The sequence below is a fragment of the Elgaria multicarinata genome, chromosome 2 (assembly GCF_023053635.1).
Source record: "Elgaria multicarinata webbii isolate HBS135686 ecotype San Diego chromosome 2, rElgMul1.1.pri, whole genome shotgun sequence".
Lineage (NCBI taxonomy): Eukaryota > Metazoa > Chordata > Lepidosauria > Squamata > Anguidae > Elgaria > Elgaria multicarinata.
In genome coordinates, this window is record NC_086172.1 from 17562326 (window position 1) to 17582794 (window position 20469).

Below are 20469 nucleotides of genomic sequence, written 5' to 3' on the forward strand. Positions count from 1 at the left end.
ACTCTGAACGCTATGTTAGGGTGACCATATGGAAAGGAGGACAGGGCTCCTGTATCTTTAACAGTTGCCTAGAAAAGGGAGTTTCAGCAGGCATCATTTGTATGCATGCAGCACCTGGTGAAATTCCCTCTTCATCACAACAGTTAAAGCTGCAGGAGCTATACTAGAGTGACCAGACACAAAGGAGGACAGTGCTCCTGCAGCTTTAACTGTTGTGATGAAGAGGGAATTCCACCAGTGGCTGCATGCATACAAATGACATGTGCTGAAATTTCCTTTTCAATACAACTATTAGAGATGCAGGAGCCCTGTCCTCCTTTTCATATGGTCACCCTAGCTGTGTTCACCATGCCTGGATCAACCCCCCCCCCCCCAAAGATATTTTGTAACTAAATACAACTACAATTCTCTTGCTGCAGCTTTTGCCTGTGTTTTCTCAAAAGTGTGTGTGTGTGTGTGTGTGTGTGTGTGCGTGTGTGTATAGTGCTTAAGGAGGCGCACACTCTGTCTCCCAAGTTGTTGAACTTTGAAACTGTTGTTTTGTGTCAATGAATGCTCAGTTGCTCTTTGCAGATGTTGGGGGTGGGGGAATGTAGGCCTTTCCTAAATGTTGTGTTATGCTTTTCCCCTCAACCCTCATTTATCCTTTGTCTGTTGCGCTGGGGGTAATACATGTTTGCTACCATACATTGGTGAAATTCCCTTTTCGGTGCATTTACAAACTTATCCCACAACTATGGGATGCACCTATTGAAGATACAGAAACATTAGATTATATCTGTCCACATTTGGAATTTTCAGTCGTGGGATAAGTTTGTAAATGCACTGAAAAGGGAATCTCACCTATGGACATGGGTTCAGTTAATGGGCTGGAGCTGCTCCCCTGGCTCCTCCAGGCATCGAGGGTCCCATTCCTGAGGGGGGCCGCTGAGATTCATGTTGAATATGTACCTACCGACTAGTTGTTTTTATGGCGTGTTGCATGTAAGGGAAGGGCATCTTCCTAGGTCTGGGAATTGGGACTTCCTACCTGACTTTTCCTCCCACCTCTACAGGAAAGTTCAGAGCTTTGGGAGACTTACACCCAACTGATGTTCTTGGGCTTCCATGTAGTCCCACAGCAGCCTCCTTGCCGCGTAGCTGGTCACACCCAGGCCCTGCAAGAGAAAGGTCAGTAAGAAAAGTCAACAACTGGCGGATCCAGTCCAGGAGGACTGAGAACGTGTCGACGTTTTAGGGGAGATCCAGGGTGGGCAGAAGGGAGACAACACACTCAGCATCGCCTAACAGATTAGGGTAGCGCTTCAGAGATCAGGCAGATGCCTTCAGCTTTATCTGTGTAAAACACACTTCTGTGAAACTGGAATTCTATTTTTTAAAAAGAAAAGAGCGTGGATCACGCAAGTCAGCCCACTTGTGGCATTGAGAAAAGGCAGGGGGGGAGGCAGAGCGTGGTCTACCTGGGGGAGACTGGCCTGTTCCCAGTGGACCACAGAGAGCTTGGCAGCGCTTCTGACTCCTGTAATTCAGGCTGCACTTGCTGGGCCCAGGGTGTACGCATTTCGTTCAGTCTTTCTGCCTGTGTTTTGCGTGTTGTCAGGTGTCTTTCGTTCCATCATCCACTCATTGAAAAAATCAATATTTTTTTTTAGGGAAGTACAAGAATTTCATCCCATTTGCACTAATGCCCATTAGCATAGATCTAATAATGTGCATTAGTGATGCCTATTTGTGCAAGTGTGATTTGGTGCAAATCCCCACAAAAAGAAAAAAAGTCCATGGAATCCACGTGGTTTGAAAAAGGAAGTCCAGAATTATGCACACTGGATTTCTAACTTGACAAGACGTCAGTCGACCACAAAAGGGGGCCAAACAGTAATGAATTGAGGCCACCCCTGTTTGGGACATCTCCAGCCGCAGGTGCCAGAATGAAAGATAAGGCAGGCCTTGTATTTACTCTTTTTAATTGAAGAATCGTTCATTATGACCTAGCTACATGTGTTGAGTCTTCTTCTGCTGCCCCTTATGCCTGGAACGCTCTTCCAGAACATTTGAGAACTACAATTTCAACCGCAGCTTTTAAAGCTTTTAAAGCTCAGCTAAAAACTTTTCTTTTTCCTAAAGCTTTTAAAACTTGATTTTGTTCTGACTTTATACTGTTAGTTTTACCCTACCCAGTGCCTGTTTACCCTACCCTGTGCCTGTTTGCTTTCTCTTCCCCTCCTTATTGTTTTATCATGGTTTTATTAGAATGTAAGCCTATGCGGCAGGGTCTTGCTATTTACTGTTTTACTCTGTACAGCACCATGTACATTGATGGTGCTATATAAATAAATAATAATAATAATAATAATAATAATAATAATAATAATAATAATATTCTGTAGCCCAGATTAATTTCATTAGTGGGCATCCCATAACTCCTGTCTAGTGAAACACCTCTGAAATAAAGGTGGTTGAGTCCCTAGTACAGCTGTGGGGGAAAGGAAATATCCCAACTCAATGGTGTCATCTTTAATAAGTTGACAGCCCACCTTTTAGTACATTTCTTCGTTCTCTCCTGCAGAGAACGAAGATGAGTTTGGTTATTTTATATGAGCGATGGCAAAAGAGCTGCGGCCAGGTGCATGGGATTAACTTCTGGCATGAAAGAGGTGTCATCGAAACAGGGCTCTTCCCTCCTGCCCCAGGTCTTCGCTTGTGGCAGAACCCCCTAACCCATGAAATCTCCTCCAGTGCCTGTGGGAGAAGCAAAGCCCCCGATTCCCCACTGGCCCTCTCTCTCCAGAGCCACCAGCTGACACTTCCCAAGATGGGACCCTAAACTGTTGTTACGATATGAGATAGAAGATGAACAAGTAAAAGACTGTATGACAAAACGGGCACAAATTATTGGGCATAATATCTTAATGGAAGAATGGGAAAATATGTGGGGAAGGGGTTTAAAATTTAAACAATGTGCAAATCTTAAAGAGAATTTTTATAAGATGATGTACAGATAGTATATGTCACCTGTAAAATTAGCTAAAATGTTTAAAGGGGCTTCAAGTAAATGTTGGAAATGTAAAAAAGAAGAAGGAACCTTTTATCGTCTTTGATGGACTTGTAAAAAAGCCAAGACCTTTTTGGACTCAAATACCTCCTTAATCCAAAAAACATTAAAGAAATGACACCAGAAGCTTTCTTACTTGCAGTAATGGACAAACAAATAAAAGAGAAGGGGGAAATGTTGTTTTTGTATAGGGTGACGGCAGCAAGATTGCTATTCGCACAGACCTGGAAAAATGAAATAACACCAACAATGATTGAATGGATGTTGAAGATGTTGGAACTTGCAGAGATGAAAAAACTTACAGCGATAATGAGAGAAAGGTCAACAGCTATGTTTATGTTGGAATGGAAACCTTTGATAGAATCTTTGAAAGAGACTGAGAGAAATGATGTATTTGTTTGTGGATTTTAGTATTAAGGTGGGGAAAGGGAGGAAAGAAGCATAACTCTGTGAATCCAATGTAGGAGATTTTGATAAATTATATGATCATAAAAAAATTTGAATTGGATATATAAAGGGTGATGAAGAAATTAATCAGCATTTTGGGCATGAAGAGGGCAAAAGAAAAATATACTTTAACCTCACCGTTAAATGTTTTTAGTGTAGTTGTTATATGTATACCCTTGTTTGTATGTACCATGTGTGATGTTTGCTTAGATGTTGTTGGGAAAAAATAAAAAATTTAAACCACCAAGATGAGACCCTTCTTACCTTGCGCCACGTTGGGTTGATGATGCTCATTGTGAACAGCTGTGGGTTGAAGACGTTGTGGGGAGGGGGAAGGGGGTCGGCTCTCTGGGATGGGGGGGAGGGGGGGAGGGAAGGGAAGGCTAAACTATTAAACTATTAAGTTCGTAACTAATAACCTATTAAAATATTTAACTTTAGAATGACAAAGAAAAATGAACAATAAATGCTGGTAGCACTAAATATGATAAACAGCCACACTCCCACACCAATCTACCACACTCCGCCACTAATCACACTGCCACACTGCTCTCAAGTCTCCAACGGTCTCTCGGGGTTGGAATCCTGCGTCACCACGGCTGCTAGAACTCTGGCATTGTGGAGAATCCGGCTCTGGACTGGATGGGATTTTGATGTAGGCAGTGACCACCATGGGCCACCACAGGGGGGTGAAGGGGGCCTTCTACCCCACCTCACCCCCACCCTCACCCCCCACTGACCCATGAGCCATAATCCTAGCCATGGATTCCTTTGAGTTGCAATAGAAAGGAAGGTTTAAAGCACTTGTTGTTAGAGATCAATGGGTTTTCTGCCTAAATGTATTGTTTTGATTATTCCTCGTCTCTATTATAAGATATATCAGACATGATTAATTGGAATGTTTGGCCTAATGGCTTAATACTGCAATTTTCATCCTTCTCTAAGAATTTCAGGGAACTATACGTTGAAGGAAATATAACCAAAAGAATTGATCTTCGTGCGATAGATGGCAGCAAGATTGTGGGGGCAAGATTGCAGCAAGATGAATATAAGGGAGAGGGAAAAAAGTCTAAATCAATATGTGCCCTAGAAGGAAACTAGGGGTCTGTCTATACGTCTTCTTTGCCCCTTGGTGCCTGTGCAGTGGTGCTGCATTGATTATTCAACGCAGTCCCCAACATCACAAGCACAGCAACCGTTTGCGACAGCAGTGATCGGTGATCATTTATTCAGCACTGCTAAGGTGATGGTGTTAATATCTGCAGGAGTCCCTATGCAGACCTGAATGAATGGAATTCAGCTGCCTGATGAGCGAGTCCAGGAACTGCTATCTGAGGGTGACACTTCATTCAGCTGATGAAGTGCATCCAGAAGCCCACGTTTCTTATGCTATACAACACTTGTTACTCTTTCAGGAGGCTCAAGACCTTTGCAACAGGAATCTGGTTGAATGTCAACCTGTATCTTCCTTTTCATACAATTTTACTACTTTTTACTTTTTTGCATATTTATCATTAAACACCTGTCATTTGCATTTCATCATAAGACCTCTTACACTGTCTTAAGACAGATGGATTAGTCTTGTCAGAATCAGCTGTTTCCAACCAATCCAGGAGACTAGGTCTATAGCCTGCTGGATTTTCTCTTTCCCCCCTATTTTATATATGGGGACCAATATTGCCCCCTCCGCTCTGTTGGGACTTTTCACGGACACTTCAGTGTAAATAGAGTGTGATACCAATACTGGTGCCCAGCATTCAACAATGACCTTTAATTAATGGGGTGGGGGGATATGCTGGGCTGCGTTGCTTTTCACTGGCACAATGAGTGACTTAATTTCATCCGCTATCACAAACGGCCATTGGCCAGCAACGGAGGGAGCAAGTCAGTCCGTTCAAAATCCTTGGACTGTTGCCCCCCAAAGTCCTCCCACGTTGTTCGTGTAACACGGCAGTCCAGTTCTTGTGAGGAATGACCCTCCCTATCAGTCACCGCCTTCCAGAGGGTTGTGAGATCATGAGCAATGCTCCTGCTGACTCCATCCAGCCTTCCTTAATAAAAGCCGCCACCTCCTATTTTATCAGTTTATAAATCATTATTACTTATGTCTAAAAGAGGGCAGGGATATTTACTTGATTGGCATTCTGAACCAACTTAAACCACTTCCAAAGTTTTCTTTTATATTGCATATAGTTTTATGAAGTATTTCCTTGCACAGAATCCACTACTTGCGCTCTGAACACTCAGGCAAGGTTATAACTTCCCCACTGATGCCATGAATGTCTCCAGGATTGCAGAAAGAATGACGTCTTCCCTCACAGCCATTAAGGCTGGACATTTCAGTGGAGATTCCACCGTCTTTTCCAGGGGCATTGAGGCAGTGTGGTGTAGCGGCTAGGGTGTTGGGCTGGGACTCAGGAGATCTGGTTTCCCCACTCGGGCATGAAACTCACAGGCTAAGTTTGGGACAGTCCCTGACGCTCAGCCTGACCTTCCTCACAGGGTTGTAGTGAGGATAAAATGGAGAGGAGGAGGAGGACTATGTGAGCAGCCTTGGGTTCTTTGCAAGAGGGAGAAAGGTGAAATAATAATAATAATAATAATAATAATAATAATAATAATAATAATAATAATATTTTTTGCCTGGTTTGAACAGATTCAATTCTACGCCTTTGTTCAGCAGTCCAAAGTCATGTTAAGACACCATCCTATCCGTTCCAGCCTCGATGGTCGGAAGCCTCCGAATGTGGAAGCTCACAAGTATCCCATGGAGAGCCAGAGACATGGCGGGAGCAATCTCCGCCTCCCTCTCCTCCCGCTCTGCCCTTTCATGAGATCGGCTTCTTTGCCCATCTAGCTGGGACGGTTTGGAGGGGGTGGGAAGGAGGCTGGAAAAGCCTCAGGATAGCCCCCATCTTGACCTCCCCAATCCCCTCCCCTCCACCGCCCCACCCCCCCGGTGGAGTTCCTGACCTCGGAGAGGCATCAGTCATGGTTCTTTCTGTGTTGGCTGCAAGGAGGAGGGAGGTGGGGGGGGCAGAGGACTGATTCCCAGATCTGATGTCAGAGCGCTGCCTTCCATGATCCTGGAATCCTCAATCTCCTGTGGCCCCCCAGACGCTGTCTAGGGAGCATAGAATTGTTCCCTTACGCTACTGCTTTGCAACCGTTTAAAACGGTATTGACAACTGATGGGGCCCAGGACATGCTCCATATACCATTTTCAAACCGCTTTCAAAGTGTCATTTCCTGCTTGGTGTAGATCTGGCCTGAGGCTGAAATGGTGATTTACAACAACCCTGCAATGCAGTCCAGTGTTCTAAAGAGTATTCAGAGTCATTAATGGCCAGCAGGCAGAACAGCTGCCACAAATAGCACAGGCGGTAGGAGCCTGCACAAGTTCAGGAGAGGCCTGAGGCCCAGTGATGGCATCCCAGAATCAGGCCTACATTCCTATGATAGCCCTCCTCCAGTCGTACCACAATGGGCGTAACTCAGGGGAATTGCACACCCACCGCCCCTCTTTTGTGGGGGTTGTAGCTGCATGCTGGTCGCAAAATGATGAGACATCTGACTTTCCCACAAGGCAAAGCCGCAGTTCTAGATGCCATCACAAACTGCCTGAATGTGACTCAACTGGAGTAGCCTGAACAATTCAGGGGATGAACCCATGTGCTTCAAATTTGGCATACCTAAATCCCTACTTAGGACCTACCATGGTGCTAATTTTTATGTTTGTTGAAGTAATTTCCTTCCCTTTTGGGAAAACTCCTCAAGCCTCTAGTCCTCAACGAGGGTTGAGAATTTTAAAGAACTCCTAAAAATCAGGCGATGAACCCATCTGCTTCAAACTTAGCATACCTAAATCTCTACTTAGGACCTACCATAGTGCCAAGTAACATGTCTGTATCTTTAAAAATGGCAGCGTATTTCTAAAAAAATAATTTTAAAAACTCAAACTTTTAAAAATTCCTAAAAATCAGAGGATGAAAAAATAGGCTTCAAACCTGGCATGCCTAAACCCCTACTGAAACTCTACCAGGGTGCTAATTTTTGTGTCTGTATCTGTAATTTCATTTCTTTTTTGGGAAACTGCCTTCTCAAGCTTCTAGTCCTCAATGAGGTTTGAGAATTTCAAAGAACTCCTAAAAATCTGGGGATAAACCAATATGCTTCAAACTTGGCATACCTAAATCCCTACTAAAGACCTACCATGTTGCCAAGTTACATGTCTTCACCTTTAAAAATGACAGAGTATTTAATTTTTTCTTTTAAAAAAAACCCTCACTCAAAAAAAAATCCTAAAAATCAGAGGCTGAACCCATAGGCTTCAAACCTGGCATGCCTAAACCCCTCCTGAAGCTCTGCCATGGTGCTAATTTTTGTGTCTGTATCTGTAATTTCATTTCTTTTTTGGGAAACTTCCTTCTCAAGCTTCTAGTCCTCAACGAGGTTTGAGATTTTAAAAAAAACTCCAAAAAATCAGCAGATGAACCCATATGCTTCAAACTTGGCATTAAGCAACGTGGTGAGCAGCACTAACCAGGGCTAAAAGTGTCACCTGACACGTGTCTGTGGTTAACATGCTGAAATAATAGAGACTCAAGTATAGAGTGGCCAGAATTGCCATGGCTGCTCTATACTGTGGGCAATTTCACTGCTCCAGATTGTTGATTTGCCTAAGCGTCTGCAAAGGCCACTATTTTGCATAGTTGGCAAAGATTTTGACGCGGTTACGTCTGATTTAAGAGGCGCGTGTTAAACTCACATTTGCTTCCTCATTGCCCGGCACTTCTTCCCTTTGTTGTCTCATTATATCGACGTCGCTTGTTGATGATGCGTCCCGTTCGCTTGCTTTGGCCCGCTCATTCCAATGGCCGACACACTCAAAATGGCCGCTGGAGCTGTACTATAAGGAGGAGTCACCAACATGGCGGATGGCATTAGCCGGCACAGCAGACACACTCAAAATGGCCGCGAGCATGACAGGCCATGAACCACTAGAGGAACGGAGGATTTCCCCGTAAAAACGTAAGTTTACATGCTAGTCCACGCTAAAACGGCTGGCGCTACTGCATGGGCTCCTAATGCACAGACTTCCGGGATATGGGGCAGAGCAGTTGGAGGACTCAGGTGCTCCATGAACCTAGTGTGACCGTATGGAAAGGAGGACAGGGCTCCTGTATCTTTAACAGTTGCATAGAAAATTGAATTTCAGCAGGTGTCATTTGTATATATGGAGAACCTGGTGAAATTCCCTCTTCATCACCACAGTTAAACATGCAGGAGATATACTAGAGTGACCAGATTTGAAAGAGGGCAGGGCACCTGCAGCTTTAACTGTTGTGATCAAGAGGTTCTCCATATATACAAATGACACCTGCTGACATTCCCTTTTCTAGGCAACTGTTAAAGATACAGGAGCCCTGTCCTCCTTTTCATAGGGTCACCCTATCCAATGGACACTTACCCAGTACTGGAAAATCCCAGTAGGGGATTTCATAGAATCATAGAATAGCAGAGTTGCAAGGGGCCTACAAGGCCATCGAGTCCAACCCCCTGCTCAATGCAGGAATCCACCCTAAAGCATCCCTGACCGATGGTTGTCCTTTACTCAAAAGTAAATCCCATTGATTTCAACTGCTGCCCCTTGGTCTGTGCTTGGAGGGGAGAGAAACAGAGGGAAGGGGGGCTGGAAAGATTTCCCCTCTTTCTGCGCCCTTTTCCTAAGCACAGACCAAGGGGCAGCGTGTAGCAATTGAAATCAAGGGGATGTGCAGCAGCAACCCTCACCCACATATATACAAATCAAGTAGACTGGACCGCCAGGGAAGAAGGGAAGGGGAGAGGGGAGAGACTCCTTAGATCTGTGTTTGTGTTTAACCGCAAAAGAACACGTTCCTCCGTAGGTCCGGAACAGCGCTCTTCAAAGGCTGGTCAGTTTCAGGCACGGATTGAGAGACTAGCCCTGGTTCCGATAAAAGTTATTAAAATCTTTATAAATTCTCATCTGTGTCCAGAATGTTCGATGTTTCGGATTAATAATACTCCTTCCTCAGGAGCTGACACTGGAAACCTTATTCTTATATGTTAAATATTTTCTGGAGCCTTTTTCCTTTTTGAGCGTTCAGCTGAACTGCCTCTAATCAAAGAATTCCGGCTCGTAGCACTTTTATCTGCACCAGAGCTAGTCTCTCAATCCGCCCCTGGTCAGTTTCACCCAAAATGTCTTGTCAGTTTCAAGCGAAGTCCTTTGGCTGCTTCTGAATCAGTGTCCCTGTCCTGTAGAGATAAAAGATTTCATCACTTCTCAGTCCATAGGAGTGGTTTATGCCATTGCCTGCCCTTGTTCAAAACTCTACCTAGGGAAAACAACAAGGCAATTGAAGATTAGAATAGGGGAATATCTTTATAATTTGAGACATAACAAAATTGAAGCCCTGCTAGTTATAGGGTGACCATATGGAAAGGAGGACAGGGCTCTTGTATCTTTAACAGTTGCATTGAAAAGGGAATTTCAGCAGGTGTCATTGGTATATATGGGGAACCTGGTGAAATTTCTTCTTCATCACAACAGTTAAAGTTGCAGGTGCCCTGCCTGCTTTTAAATCTGGTCACTCTAGCATAGCTCCTGCACCTTTAATTGCTGTAATGAAAAGGAAATTTCACCAGGTTCTCCATATACACAAATGATAACTGCTAAAATTCCCTTTTCTATGCAACTGTTAAAGATACAGGAGCCCTGTCCTCCTTTTCATATGGTCACCCTACCCTAGTAACATTCATCAGAATCTATCCTGTTGTGGTCCATTGAAAAAACTAGAGGAAGTGAAGCCACTCTTAGCAGGAGAGAACTCTATTGGATTCTATGTCTGAAGTCCCTCAAACCAGGAGGGCTCAATGATACTTTAGAATTAATTGCACACAATTAATCAGCGTTAACTTACCGTTGACCCTTTGATCACCATTCAGGGTTAAATCGCACCCTCAGGACTCAGCTGAACACTATAAAATCAACCCGCACCTTCCCTAATGCATCAGGGCTTGTTCACACAAACTCCCCCCCCCCAAAAAAAAGTTCACTTCTGATAGCAGGACACACGACAAACGCTGAGGCTTTTTAATCAAGCGAACTGTGTTTGCAGTATTGCAGCCTGCCCGTCTGTTTTCTTATAACAGGTCGCTCAAAATATGTATATGTAACAGGTATTGTTAATCTTGTTGCTAGATTTTGCTGCATAACTAATTAGATTCTTTGAGTTGACTGTATGTTATGGTCTTAACAGCTATCGATGCAGTTTGAAAAAAGGACTAGAATGTATTACATGTTTGAAAAAGAGCATTTTATGACTTTTAATTTGTTGTGTATTACCTTTTTAAAAATATACTACATGTACAGTATGGAAATGTTCTCCATGGGGGTGGGGATCCTGCATCTCCCCTCCTTTTTCTTTTCTTTTTTAACAATGGGGGGGTCCAGTTTTTATGGGGAGCCCCCACATGGGAAAGGAGGGCTTAATCCTCTCAGTAACTGTGACTTGCCTCTCAATTCCTCTGCCATTGGAGGTCCTGGTGCTGCATTTGAAGTCTCCTCCTCTATACACACGGAGTTGAGATGGTCACTTGCTACCTCGCTTTGCTCCCCCACCCCAGACACCCACCCCGGTTTTTTTTCCTTTTTAAAATTGCAAAAATTAAGACTGAAATCCGAGGGGCTCGAATGCATTCCATTGAACTCAATGGGGTTGATTTACTGAGTAAGCATGCAAAAGAGTTGAGGGCAGTCTTATGTAACGTTCTGCTTTGGTGTTCAGTAACAAGAGAAGCAAATCCCAATCCCTGTTGTCCGAGGGGGAGTTGTCCCCACTTCAAACAACCAATAAACGGGAGGAGGAGGAGGTACAAAGAAGATCTGGGGGTGGGTGGGGTTAAGAACACGTGTGAGTGAACCTCAAGGGATCTCCCCAAACGTGCTACAGCGGAGGTGTAAGTTTACAAGTTTTCATATGCTATGTAAGCACTATATAAGTGAAATGAGCTAATTTGAGGGTAAACCAGAACAAGAGTGTACGTGGGATGAGGCTTTCGGCCTCAGAACAGGGCTTCTCTCCAGAGGTGATGCAGCTCCTGTACTCAGCTGTTCTATAAGATTGCCAGAGTAGGGCCCACCCAACCAGAGTCTGACAGGGGCTGGGGCTGGGGCCTCCTCTTTGCCTATTCATGACCTTTCGCTGTAGTCATGGCCATTCAAAATATGATCTGGGAAGTGCCCTCAGAAGTGCTCCCTTCCTCCCTCGGAGGTACAGACTCTTTGCACAGACAAGCATTTCGGCAGTCTCCTGGCTTAGCATGGCTCTGGGAATGGCTGGGATTTGTTGCCTCCCAGAGCACATCAACTTCTAGATCAGCTCAAAGGGTCCCTGAGAGACACAGAACTCCGAAGTCCACTTCTCTGAGCACCTTGCAGCAGTGGCGATCAGCACCCATCCCCAAAAGAGAGACCCAAATGGGGCGGGGTGGCTGAGAGAGAGAAGTAAGAGCCTGAGGAAATATTATAGGCTCCGGTGGTTCAGTCCAATGCCCTGGGATTAGGTGTGGCTCAGGATTTCATGGACGTCATGGCAATCATGGGCCAGTAGATGTTGGTTCTCACACAGCAGGTGGGGCCCATATTGGACTGCAGGGCAAGTGGGTGGAGGAGATGAAGGGTACTACTGCATCACTGACAGATCAAAACCTGGTTGGATGAGGGTAAATGAGAGGAAATTAAGGACAGGAAATACATGGTATTTGTTCAGGGATCGGATGTCATCCCCTTCCGGATGAGGTTCCCCTCCCCTTGAACCATCAAGGCAGCAGTTTGGGGATACTCCTGGAGCATACCTGCTCAGGTGATGGTTGGCCAGGTGTGCTTTTCCTCAGCATGGAATACTGCACCCATAGAACAGTGCACTCAGCATAGAATGGTGCACCCTTGAAAGATCAGGACAGCAGCTTGGGGATAGTCCTGGACCATACCTGGTCAGGTAATAGTTGTGGCCAGGTGTGCTTTTCCCTGGAATGGACTGGTGCACCCATCCCTGGTTCAGTTGGACCTCTGCATGTTGCTTCATGCATGGTGAACATCATGACTGGACTACTGTAACATGTTTGATGTGGGCCTGCCCTTGGAAAGCACTTGGAAATGTCAGCTGGTGCAGAACATTTTGATGAGGTTCACATCATGTGACCAGGTTTTTATACCAACTGCAATGGCAAGGAGGCAATTCAATGGCTGTATGTACTTGAAACGCTGTTTCCTCCCAGGTGGACCTGCCTGCCTCGAGATCAGCTGAGACACGTCCTACTTTTCAGTACTTTCAACTTTGCCCCATAGTAGCACAGCTTCTGACCGTGTTCATCCCAGGAACTTAAAAGGAGTTTGACTCTGGTTCTAAGCATTTTTGCTTCTGGAGAGAATCTCAATCTTCCGTTTTTCTTTTTAGAAAAAGTCAGCTCCATATTGAGAACGTTGAAATATGCATCATTTTTTCATTCGCAGCATTTTTATACCACTCTTCAGAAGAAAAGATCTCAGAGAATCAATACTTGATTTTCTTTATTTAAAACATTTCTTGGCTGCCTTTCAGGGCAAAGGCCTTCACAAGGTGGCTTACAACAACAAAATACATACAATATTAAAAGCAATAAGATATTAAAAGCAATAAGAATACGATCATAATAAAATAGCAAAAACAAAACCCCACAAAACCAACAATAAAACCAGCAGGAACAACAAAACCAGCAATAACAGTATTCATCATGGGAAGGCCGTGGTAAAATAAAATGTTTTTCAGACCTCCTTGAGAGCCTGCAAGGATGGTGCTGTTGTGGTTAGGTTTTTACCCACAGAAGGAAAAGGACTCTAAAGAGTTAAAAAGATGTCCTTGGCCAGATTGTCTCTGCCAGGAGAAGTCCAGTATGAAGCAGATTCTTCCCTGGCCTACGTGCGGTACGAGATGTACAAGATGAAGAGACTATTGGTTAATTGGGCCAAGGAGAAAAGTGTATTTAAGAAGTCCATGTTGTATGGCTACTTACTGCTGGTTCTTACTGCTGGAACTTACTGCTGGAACTTACTGCTGGTTCTTACTGCTGGAACTTACTGCTGGAACTTACTGCTGGAACTTACTGCTGGAACTTACTGCTGATGTTATACTGCTACGTTGTTGCTGTACTGTGAAAGGACTGTATATATGACCATTTATTCTGTAAGTAATTTATTTAGTGTCAGTAAAGCTTCTTACTGACCAAAGACCGTGAGTGCTTCTTTTTGTTCCTAAATTCAAGCTGAAACCATTTCCAGACTCTACGCTGCTGCTATTTCGCACTCTGCTATATTTTGGGTAAGCAATTACCCCGATAGGTTATGGGCCCAGAGAAAGTCTGGAAGGCATAATTTTTGGTTGCTGGAAAGCTTGAGAGCAAAGGAACGCTGGAGGGAAAGACGGAGTCGAGCTCAGGCAGTTCATCGAGCTCAGACGGGTCTGTATCCAGTGTGAGTCGCGCTCCAGCCCAGCCGGTGAGGATGGCCCAGGTTCAGATGGCATCCAGTATTCCGGTGGAACGGCTGAATGAGAGAAATTACTTAACGTGGTCATTCAAGATGGAAATGTTTTTGAAGCGGGACAGATGTTGGAACGTCGTGAGTGTCCCGAGGCCGGTTGGTCAGACTGCTCAAGAAGCACAAGTGTGGGAAGAGCAGAATGAAAGGGCCAAAGCAAACATTGTCTTGAGTATGGAGGACTCGCAAATTGTCCATATCAACAGAGATGAGACGGCAAGAGACAGCTGGAATGCGCTGAGACAGATTTATGTGCGTGCGTCGGCAAGCACACGGCTGAGCCTCACCAGAGAGCTGTATCGGTTAAAGTTGGAGGAGGCTGGAAGTTTGGCAAATCATCTCCAACAGGTGAGATCTCTATTTGTCCAGTTGCAGGAGGTCGGAATCGTTTTTACGGAAGAGCATAAGTGCTACCTGATTTTGGGGTCGTTGCCTCAAAGCTGGGACATTCTGACAACCAGTCTGGAAAGTATGAAGACTGATGAACTCACTCTTCATTATTTGACGGGTCGTTTGCTCCAAGAAGAGAAACGGCGTCTTTCCAGGAAGGAGGAAAACTGCCAGGAAAGGGTTAAGCAGTCAGCCCTTGGCAGCGGAGAAAGAATGCAGAGAGATAAGTGTTTCCAAGGCAACAGTGTGGAGAGAACCGCAGTTGCAGTAAGAAAGTGTTATTTTTGCAAACAGCCGGGTCATATCAAACGCTTCTGTAAAAAGAGGAAGAAGGGAGTTACACAGGCTGGAGAGGAGAAGGAATGCTCGAATGCATTTGTTTCAGCCACAGTGAGGTGTAACGAGGCCCAAGAGGTTTGGCTGATTGATTCTGCGTCGTCCAGAACAATTTCTAATAATCCAGAGGCGTTTCGGAAGTTGGAACCAAGCAAGGTGAAGTCAATCACGCTTGCAGATGGACGAACGTCGAGGGTGGAAGGAATTGGCTGTTGCTACGTTCCATGTCTGCAAAAGGAGTGTGAACAGGTTCTGTATGTTCCAGATTTAGATTTTTGTCTCCTTTCTGTTAGTGCTCTAACGTCTGAAGGATATGTTGTTACGTTTCAGAAGGATGAGTGCCAAGTGATTAAGGATGGACAAAATGTGGCACTGGGACATGTTAAAAATGGACTGTTCTACATGGGTGCAGGTAAAGAAAGGGTGGCACAAACTGGTAACGTGCCAGACCATAAAAATTGTGTTCATGAGTTGCACAGGCGTTTAGGTCATGCAAGTTTTAAAGTGTTAAGTCACATGCCTCAAGTGTGTACAGGGTTAAGCTTGCGAAACTGTAAAAATTTCTTGGATTGTTCAATCTGTCATCAGACCAAATCCCGGGTGCAGAACATCTGCAGGAAAAGTGACAGGGTGTCACAAAAGCCTTTTGAATTGGTGTTTATTGACTTGGTAGGGCCATTCACGCCTACACAAGGGGGATCCAGTTACGTGCTTGTAATTCTGGATGATTACACACGCTTTAGTTGGTGTTATTTACTGAAGCGAAAATCAGAAGCTTTTGAAACTTTTAGGGATTGGAAAACTTGGGCGGAAAAGTTCTTTAACAAGCCCATTATTTCTGTGCAGTCGGACCGTGGGGGTGAGTTTGTTTCTGGAAGGTTCTGTGAGTGGTTTAGGAAAACAGGAATCACACACAGGTTAATAGATCCCCAAACTCCTTTTCAAAATGGGTCAATTGAGAGAAGAATTGGAGTACTTCAAATGAAGAAAGATTCTCTCATGGCTGATGCAAACGCTGAGCAAGATTTGTGGGGAGAAGCATTTTTAACCGCAAACTATCTGTGTAATAGAACCTGGAGCAGGGTTACAGGCAGTTCGCCTTACTGTTTACTTTTTGGTTCAAAGCCAGATTTGTCTCACTTGAGAACATGGGGGTCTTGGGCATACGTGCATATCCCAAAGTCCAAAAGGTCTAAAGGTGAAACCAAGTCTGTGAAATTACGTTTTGTGGGTTATTCTGGCATGCAATCCAAATCTTGGCGTTTTTCCCTAAGTCATGGGAAGGTGGTTGTTTCTAGGTCTGCTACTTTTCAGGAGGCAGGTTGGGACAGGATACAAGGTTCCCAAGTTCTGTTAGAAACTGTGAACAACCAGGAGAAAACAGTAACTCAGGGGTTAACTTCTCAGAGCCCTCACATCTCTGAGAAGAGTGTTTCCACTCCCAAAAGTGGAAGGGAGGAGGGAAATGAAAGGGAGGAAGAAATTGCCAGTGTACCTCGTCGTTCACAAAGAAAAAACAAAGGAATTCCACCTTTAAAGTATTCAGATGAATTCAGTGTATGTTGTGTGAAGTCTGAACCTGAGAGTTACAGTGGTGTGTTAAAATTGTCTGAACAAAAGCAAGAAAAGTGTTTTCAGGCAGCGAAAACTGAAAGGGGGTGTTTTCAAACACATGTGTCTGTATGCAAAGGGGCAAGCAAAAGAGTACATGATTGTGGAGCTAGTGGTTCGTCTACTGGTGGCAGGGAGTTCCCAAGACCACATTCAAGAAAACTCAGCCCAAAGCTGCAGGAAGGGTTGAAACTGAAGTCTCTGGGGAAAGTTAGGTGTTACCTTGGTGTAGAGGTAGAAAAGTTTCCAAAGGAAATTACCTAAAAAAGCCAGAAGCAGAAAGTTTTTAAAATTGCTGAAAGTTTGCAAGTTGGAAGATTGCAAAGTAGTTCAACGCCCCAAAGCACCAAGTTTTTAACAGTGCTTGGAAGAAGAAGAAAAGAAAAGCTTACATATAAATAAGTCTTTGGGAAATGTAAAACACAGAGAAATGTACACAATGTTGGGATTGTTGTAAACATGTAAAGTTGATTTCTTACAGGTGAAATGTAATGAAATGTAAATTGTATTTTTTCTGTAGTTAAAAATGAAAGGGTGTTGTGGTTAGGTTTTTACCCACAGAAGGAAAAGGACTCTAAAGAGTTAAAAAGATGTCCTTGGCCAGATTGTCTCTGCCAGGAGAAGTCCAGTATGAAGCAGATTCTTCCCTGGCCTACGTGCGGTACGAGATGTACAAGATGAAGAGACTATTGGTTAATTGGGCCAAGGAGAAAAGTGTATTTAAGAAGTCCATGTTGTATGGCTACTTACTGCTGGTTCTTACTGCTGGAACTTACTGCTGGAACTTACTGCTGGAACTTACTGCTGGAACTTACTGCTGGAACTTACTGCTGGAACTTACTGCTGATGTTATACTGCTACGTTGTTGCTGTACTGTGAAAGGACTGTATATATGACCATTTATTCTGTAAGTAATTTATTTAGTGTCAGTAAAGCTTCTTACTGACCAAAGACCGTGAGTGCTTCTTTTTGTTCCTAAATTCAAGCTGAAACCATTTCCAGACTCTACGCTGCTGCTATTTCGCACTCTGCTATATTTTGGGTAAGCAATTACCCCGATAGGTGCATGGTGGACCCTTGATGGAAGTTTGTTCCAGAGGTTTGGGGCCACCCCAGAGAAGGCCCTCTGCCATGTGGAGATGATTTACTTTCTTTAGTTCTTCCCTCAAGGACTGCAAGACCACTGATGCTAGCACACTCATACCCTGTGGTAAGGGATAAAGAACTTAGACCACTGGGAAGTAAAGGTGGGAGTTGACTCTGCCCCAGGCTGTGGCTGTCCTGTATGGGTGCTGCAGAGGGGGACATCTTCCCTTCTTTTACGGCCATCGAGGGGGGGGGACACCCGGAGGCCAGGAACATGGAGAATCAATAGATCATGCATTAGCCCCTCTCTCCCTCCCTCCCCCTTTTGGCTTAAGACAAGGTTGAAACATTATTTCCAGATAAGCAGGTACTAATACTTGAAAGATGGCAGAGAATATGGCCGCGGGGGTCCATGAGCAGAGAGCCTCTTTTACAGCACAGAATTCAGTCTGAGAGCTTGTGCAACGGCTGGGATGACTCTGGGTTATTCTCCCTTCCCAGTGGAAAGGTTTTTCCCTTTGAGTTTCCTGCCTCTGATCTCTGAGAGATTTGCACCTCGGTGTCATGATAGCACAGCCCTCGAGAGTTTCTCAGCACGTGGAGAACTTTCTCTTTAAATTGGTAACAGTCAAAGCAGGGGAGGATGTCACATGGTCTTCCACCATCCCAAGGTTTCTGCCCAAAGGATCGGTGCACGGATTTGCAAGAGTCCTCCTTGGGTCAACTTGCTCTGGCAGCTTGTTCAGAGCAAAGGGTCGTTGCTCCATTCTGTAGCGTTGACAGGCTTTGCACCTCCTTCCGCCATAGCAGCAGCCTCAGTGTTTGCGCTGTCAGAGGTGTGAGACCGATGTTTACCACGCAAGCAAGGTTGGGAGCATTTGGTTGGCTCCGTTTGCGTTCTTGGTTCATCCCTTTGATGGCTGAAATCCTCTATCCTCACCCTAGAGGACTTTGTTGTTATTGATGGCTCGACAGCTTCGGCTATTGTGCTGTTCGGAAAAGTAGTAAATGGAAAGGACAGGACAGGACAGGCAGAGAGACAGGGAGAGCAAGAACGAGGCTGAGGCCTCAGCTGCTGTGAATGACGCTGCTGCCTGAGATGTGGAGCGGATGAAGGAGAAGCTGCAACTTCCCTTCTGGACCCCAGAGTAAGCGGCCCTCTCCTTCTACTGGCCCTTGGAAAGGGACTTGGTGGGAGTCTGATCAACGCTCCGCTGTCCTTTGGAAAGAACCGTCTTTAGAGTTGCTGTTTCTCCATATGCTGATAGCAGAAACTAAGGGGGGAGGTGTGCACTTGGGTTCAGTGTAATTTCTGCTTTGACAAGCGTGAGCCGGTCTTGAGGCAAAAGCCCAAAAGCTCAAGATTTTAGTAAGAGACACTCTCCTAGTTCCAACTAGGCCTGTGCAAGCCTCGGGCCACAGATTTTGAAATCCAAATTACGATGGTCATTCCATGACAGATCTGGCATTTTAAGGCGGAACCACCGTTTTAATGCACAGCCCTAGGCCTCCGTAAAGTGAACTGCCCAGAGAGCTTCGGCTATTGGGTGGTATAAAAATGTAATAAATAAATAAATAAATAAATAAAAATAAATAAATAAATAAATAAAGGAGAAACAGCCTACAAAGCGCACAGAGAGCTTCGGCTATGGGGCGGTATATAAATTAAATAAATAAATAAATAAATAAATAAAATAAATAAATACAACTCCCAGCATGCATTGCCTGGGGGCTGAACCTACCAGAGGCCAGAGACAGTTGGCACTCGTGTCCTTCCCACTGCCACTACTGTGATCGCCTGCTCACGGGCGTGGTGGCTCGCTCGTTGCTGCAATCTGCCGCCCGCCACCATGGTCGCCCACTGCCCGAAGTGATCCAGCATACTCTGGTCCATGGAGGAGTCCTCATGCGTTCCGCAGGCACCACGCAGACGCCTGCTTCGGCTTTTGGGAGAAGCAGTCGGCTGTGGGGCGCCTGCAGGACACACGAGGACTCCTCCAGGGACCAGAGTATGCTGGATCACTTCTGGCAGTGGGCGACCATGGTGGCGGGCGGCAGATTGCAGCAATGAGGGAGCCGTTATGCCCGTGAGCAGGCGATCACGGCAGTGGCAGCAGGAAGGACACGAGTGTCCACTTTCCCAGGCAATGCATGCTGTATGTGTTGTATCTATTTTTCATGAAAAAAATAAAAAAGGGAAAAAAGTAAAGAGAGAGAGAGAGATGAAAAAGAAGGAAAAAAGAAATGAAAAAGAGAGAGAGAGTGGAAAAGGAAATAGAAGGAAGGGAGGAAAAGAGGGCAGGAACTAGCATCTTTTCTTTCTCTTCCTGCAAAAACAGAGACATTGGAGGAGTGGGTCCACGAGGTTTCTACGGGGTTTGCTCCATTGGAGCTCCTCCCCATTCCAACCATTTCTCCCCACTCTGCTTGTCCTCCCTATGCAGGGGATTCAGCCATAGGACTCTTCACCTGCAGCCGGAAGTCCTTTGGCCCAGCCACAGTCTTGGGCCACCCCACTGACAATGAGGCCCTGGAGCTGGGGGAGGTGTGCTCTGGATTTCCACGGGGGTCTCCTGTCCCGGCACTGACCTGACCCAGGGCTGCTTAGCTTCAGCTGGCGGCCTTCATGAAGTGCCTTCAGGCCATGCCCTGAGCCCGTATTCACCCTTCTCCAGGGATTCTCACAGCAGCCCCGTGAGGTGGATCAGAGTCCACAGGAGCCTTGTTCGGGCTTTCAAGCTGCCACTTACCTCTCTCTAGACATGGCCAGGCCAGGGGGCCACACCACAGAACCCCATCCCCACTCTGACATTTTCCCTCAACACATCTGAAATGCAGAAGCAAAAGAAAATTCCAAACCTTTTCTTTGCAGGTTCCTTATTTTTTGGCTTCCTCTTCTGAAAGTAAAAGTGTGAGAGAGGAAAGTTAGTAATGACCGCTGAGG